This window comes from Gambusia affinis, linkage group LG22 (assembly GCF_019740435.1).
Source record: "Gambusia affinis linkage group LG22, SWU_Gaff_1.0, whole genome shotgun sequence".
In the NCBI taxonomy this organism is placed as follows: Eukaryota; Metazoa; Chordata; class Actinopteri; order Cyprinodontiformes; family Poeciliidae; genus Gambusia; species Gambusia affinis.
The window spans coordinates 11,185,594-11,191,593 of NC_057889.1; the positions used below are offsets into that span (position 1 = coordinate 11,185,594).

At 37.1% G+C, this 6,000-nt stretch overlaps 1 protein-coding gene across 2 annotated transcripts in view; it reads right to left on the reverse strand.

Annotated features, from left to right (window-relative positions):
- The window catches only part of LOC122825261 (prospero homeobox protein 1-like), a 35,125-nt gene extending 31,232 nt beyond the window's left edge, over nt 1-3,893 (reverse strand). The window contains exon 1 of one of the 2 annotated variants that reach the window (XM_044106527.1): nt 2,085-3,893. The gene's annotated coding sequence lies outside the window, so the exon portion shown is untranslated. The remainder of the gene's footprint in view (nt 1-2,084) is intronic. The other variant, XM_044106526.1, reaches the window with a different exon arrangement.
- Between the last annotated feature and the right edge of the window lie 2,107 nt (nt 3,894-6,000).

Sequence of the window (6,000 nt, forward strand, 5' to 3'; positions counted from 1 at the left end):
AAACTAAACTAGTTGAAATGAACAACTACATTTACAAATTTTAGCAATAAGATGCTCAAACCTTAAAAAACCTTGATTACATTAAGATAAGCATGATGTGGTCAGATTTAGGCCTTGGCTCGACATTCCAGGGCAAAGTCCTACATTTTATCCTCTTCCCTGTTACACGTTGCGCGACACTGAACCAGTTCCCACGGAATACAAAGCTGCATAAAATTATGATAATTACTTAAGTACTTGTCCTCATTTCCATGATTGTGGAGTGTAGCTCACATACAAGGCAGAAGCTCACATATTCAAATAATAAGAAAATAGGGTTGGGATATATTTTTTTTAATGGTAGAGGAAAAATGTATTTTACACAAAAAAGACACTACTTGACTCTGCTTAGTAAATGAGCTTCATCAGCTTCAAGAAATTATTTTAAACTGTGCCTATAAATTGTGCAGTTTTCAAAAACAAGTCCTGTGTTCACTCTGATCAATATGGCCATCATATCTTACTCAATAGGGAGAATGACACAAAAAAGAAGCACAAAATAGACCTATTGATTTTGGTGCCAGCGTGAGCTCACTTCTGTGTTTTTTGTTTGTCTTTTCATCTGGCAAGGGCAGTTAATTCTGCTCAAATGAATAGGTCACACGGGTCAACTCTGGCAAAGAGCAACTTAAAGCGCTCTTACAAAAACCCTAATGCCCTTCTGAAAGCAAAACGTTTTGTCAGTACAGGTCTGCGCAAATAATGCTATGTAAGCAGCGGTTGCAGAGTCTTAGAGACACATCAGATGTTTCTCGTCTCAATTTTAAAGAATTTATGGGAGGATATTTAATGTGCATGGAAGTGTAAAAGCAAAATGTAAAAAATAAACATGTATTTTTTTCTCACACTTTAACATCACTAAAACAACAGACGTTTACATTTATTTTTCTTTTAACTTTTGCAAAAAATAATAAATAAAAAGAATCGTTCTCTACACCAAATTTCAAACGAGGTTTTTTTCACATTTTAGGCTGATTATGATTAAAATCTTTAGAAAAGCGTGAAAGACTTGTGAAGTTAAAGAAACCGAGCTACATCTACATCAGTTATTATTTTTTATATGATGTAGTTAAATTTTTTATGGTTTTTGGAGAACATTTCCTAAAGCGCTAGTGACATTTACGCAAACATTAGAAAATAACCCACGTTTTGACACTTTTACAAGATAAATTTAAATGTAATGGAACTAATCCACTAATTTACACTTCACACACCCTCTACTCTGACAACAATGCAACATACTTATTTTCTTAAAAAAAGAAAAATAAAATTTAACCCACCCCCCATAAAAGAATAGAAAACCAAATTTTCTAAAAATCTCTCCATTAGCAAGTATTTTAAATGAAACAATTTGACAAACTGGCAAGACTTATGTCTTGAAAGCCATTAACAGCAGCTCAAAGAAGAAGCAATACACATAGGATTAAAACTTGACTGGATTGCTTTGGGAACTTAACAAAGAGCTTGAAATAGTCACCAGCACCTGTCTTTTTCTTATGTCGAAGCACCTGTCCCACATTGCCCTCTCCCTTTCCATCTACATAATACAGAGATGGCAAATACAAAGGATTTTGGGGGAGGTATTTTAAAAACTTTTTCCTCATTAAAAATGTTTCATTTCTGGCAAAAATGTGCAAAGGAACCACCATAATTGTAAAAATAACGTTTGCCTGAGTCAAACTGAAGTGACAATAAAACAGGATCTGTATAAATAAAACTGAGATATAGGGATGTCTTTGCTCGTTCAAACACAGGAGTTGCGCACACTGTTTCCAAACTGGTTGGTCATCTTCAGAACAAACCTCAAAGAAGATAGAAAATAAACGCAAAGCCAAAAAGAAGGCGCTAAACGCTCTCCAATCGTCTGCGCAAAGTTCTTTCAACAAATGAAAAAAGGGGACAGAATACCACATACCCCACGGGACAAAGAGATCAATCAACAAACAGACATGTCAAGTAGTCTAAATCAAAATTTCCGCCTTAAATAAACACGTTTGAACCACGGAGTGCTAAATAAATAAATAAATCACACTTCTGAAACTTACTTCGCAGAGTTGCAAATCAACTCGATCTCTGCTTTGATGAGGAAGGCTGGGCTAAGGTTCGCAAATCATCCTCACCAAAAAACACTGGCTGCTCACGCAACTCTCAGCACACACCGAGCTGAGAGAACCAAGTGCAGCCCTTATTATCGCACCCATTCAGTTCGCTGGTGATTGGCAGAATAAGTGATGCTAGATAAGAGTTCAATATCTGAACAAGAAAAGTGAGGGAGCTTATCCGAGGACAAGGTTACTTACCTGGTCCAAGATGAAGATTAAGGGGGGACAACCTGAACTCCTGCGGCAGCGAAAGAGAGAAAAACGCCGCGGACTGCTGTGCGGAGGAGCTGGAACAAAATATAGGAAAGGAAGAGCTGGAATAAAGTGAGCGGCGCGAACTAAAAGAGGCAAAAAATATAAAAAGAAAACGGGAAAAACTGGCTCTTGCGCGTCCGTCTCTCCTTCTATCCTCAGCTGTGGTCGAAAGAGTGAGAGACCTTGAAAGAAGACAGGAGAGAGAGGGAGAGAGAGAGAGTGAGAAAAGCTGTGCGTGTGTGCGTCTCTGAGGCGCGCTGGATGCAGAGCGGAGGACTGGATGCTGCTGGAGCGCTCCTCCGCCACTAAGATTCACTTTAAGACACGGTTGAAGGAAACAGGAAGACGTGCGCGTCACGAGCGCCGTGATGTAACTGTCGCAGCCTACCAATAAGAAGCGTCCGCGAGGGCCGGGGGAACAACAAGCTGAACTTGACCAGAGGAACGGGACTTGATCGTGCAGCCAAAGTGAGGGAGTGGGAGGAATAAAAGAAAGGAAATACAACTTATTGCTTATCTGTTTCTTCAGAAATCCGAGTAAGCATCGGTGCGCTCAAAAATTTTATATTTTTTCCGCAGCAGTAAGAGTCTTTTGGGTAATAATCATCTTTTTAATTGCAAAGGTTCTAAAAAGTGAAAATTGCCTAAGCTGATTAATATCAACAAATGTGTTTTTTAAAGAAAAGAACCATAAACGTCAGTATTGAAATAGCATGCAATATTAAAACACAACTTTATATTTTCCCAAAAAGTTATAAAAATTACGACTACCTAAATTTTTATTCTATTTTTATTGAAATGTTTTATCTTTCATTTGAGTTCATTTTTTGTTTTGTTTTTTTTGCACCAAAATCCAAAATTAAAGTATTCTTCCCTTTCTTGAATTCTCTCTTTGTTTGCTGCTGTTGATGCTTATTTCTAATACATTTTCAATATTTCACAAATGTAATCTGGCTGAAGCGCGTTAGCCTGGCATGCCGAGACCTTTTATGCTCAGAGTTTTCCTTTTGGTTGCAACAAAAAAAGGCGACAGTCCGATTAATGAAGTAGCAGGGCAGCACAGGGGATTTGCTTTGGAATTCTGATTAGCCCAGAGAAATCTATATAAGAGAAGATCTAATAGTCCCTCTGTAAAAAAGAAAAGAAAAGAAAAAAAGAAACAGCTTGGCTAAGTAATAAATATATTTCTGAAACGTTTAACTGTCAATGTGATCCACAGCCGCGAGCCGAAATATCCCAGTGAGTAAACCCATCAAAAGTGCTTCATTAGTAAACTTGAAAATATTGCTCGACTGGATGCAAATTATTATTATTTTTTTTTCTGTTTGATGAATTGCTGGATGTTCCTCATCTTCGCACCTGTAACTCCCGAAGCCTCCGGACGGTGACATTCGATCTTTCTCATGGTGGAAAAAAAATTAAAAAAAGACGCTTCAGATTTATGACTTGATGACGGCTGTTGCTTTTTGGTCTTCCTTCATTCTTTTAAACTCGATGCCCAAATTTACAGTGCGGCTTGTGCTCTTCGGAAAACAAACGTTTGAGCCCTTGGTACCGACAACAGGTGATTTCGCCTAACTGTTGCGCGGTGTTTGCCGACTTTAATGTGCAAGAAATTATTTTTTTATAAAATGTTTATTTTGCAAAGGACTCTTTTTTTTCGGTGTGGCCAGAACCATTTATTTTGAGAAACTTTTATTTCTACATTTAAAAACATATTGAGAAAATTATTATAAGCATTATTACTGATTTTTATTATTATTATTATTAAAAATGTCGTCAAAATTATTAAGAAATAGTAACAGAAATGTTTTCCTTTTCTCGCACTGTTTCTTTTAAGTTATCAATCCCTTTGCTTTTTATTTCCACCTTTTCTTTCACTCTTTTAAAATCATTTGCACAAACAGGATCCTAAAGTACTTAACGAAAAATCTTATTTTCCATATACCCCTCTGTCAGGTGCCAAAAAGGAAAAGGCGAGTCTCTTTTCCATGTCGTAAGCAAGTGGGATTATTTTTTTTCTTTCTTTCTTTTTTAGGACGAACAAAATGCAACGAAGTCAGCAAAAGTTTAGTGTCTGGAGTGGCTTTTCCAAAGCAGGTGTCCCGGTCCCCTTAGTCCCCTAAACTGCTCCGTGGCTCGATTTGGCCCTCCGGCTCCCCTGGGTGCCGTCGATACGCACACAGGCTGGAAAAACAGGGCCGGGACATTAAAGAAAAGCTTGTTTGCAAAAGGAAAGACTCGGGCGAGGTGAAGAGGAAACGTGATGGTTTTAACACTGGCTGGCAGCTCTTATCGCGGCCCGTTCCAGGTGGATCAACCCGCCGCATTTATTCCAAACTCACCCCCCCTCATCTCCACGTTTTTTTGGGGACGAGCGCAACACACCTCGATGGCCGAGACTGATAATGCGCAGCGGCATTCCGCGCTGATGGGTAAATTTACAGGGATATTTATTGGAGCATCGTCCAAGCAAATGAGGAAGGCCGTGCACACAGTATTTTCCCCAGAGGTGCTGTAAACTTACTGTAAATCAAATTTAGAGTAGTAATGAACAGGCCTGCGGCGTAAAGAGTATGTATATGCGCCATATAATTTGTATCAGTGACGTGTCAGATGATGATGATGATTATTATTATTACTATTATAATTATACAATACATTATTTTTATTATGAGTAGTAGCAGTATTGGCAGTATGGCTGTCTGCCCAGGGCAGCCTTATCTAGAGAAGGCAATGATAAAAAAGGAAATACCCCCACCCCCGAAAAAAAAAAAAAAAAAAACATAAAATAAAATGAAACCCATTTGGTGTGGACAGTGTAAACACAATTAAAACATTGTTGCCTGATTAGCAGCATCATGTCGTTAGGTGCTGCATTCAATTATTATTATTTTGAATAGTTAGACTTGTCAGACCAGAACAATGTTATTCAGTCAATAACAGAAATGTTTTAAAAAATAATCTGAGATTTCAAACTGATTCTGTACTTGTGACAATACAAAAAGAAGCATTTATAGTGGTTTTGGCACTAAAACCATTTTAGATTGACACACTTAAAAACTTTTCATTATCACAAACCTTTTTCTCAATTTGATCAAATATTCTATCTATCTATCTATCTATCTATCTATCTATCTATCTATCTATCTATCTATCTATCTATCTATCTATCTATCTATCTATCTATCTATCTATCTATCTATCTATCTATCTATCTATCTATCTATCTATCTATCTATCTATCTATCTATCTATCTATCTATCTATCTATCTATCTATCTATCTATCTATCTATCTATCTATCTATCTATCTATCTATCTATCTATCTATCTATCTATCTATCTATCTATCTATCTATCTATCTATCTATCTGGGTTTGGCATAATAATAACAATTACTATTCTGATTATTAGTTTTTATGGTTTTGTTTTCTGTTGGCACTCTCCCAGCCGTTCGAAGGCAGGAAATCAGCAAAGTGTAAGCAAACTTAGTGAACATTATTTGGAGGAGGAAGCAATCTCTTATAAAAATGACCTTAATCAGATAATGACTTGATGAGCTCCATACACAGTTCCATTCCTTTTCAGAGAGACAGTTTTC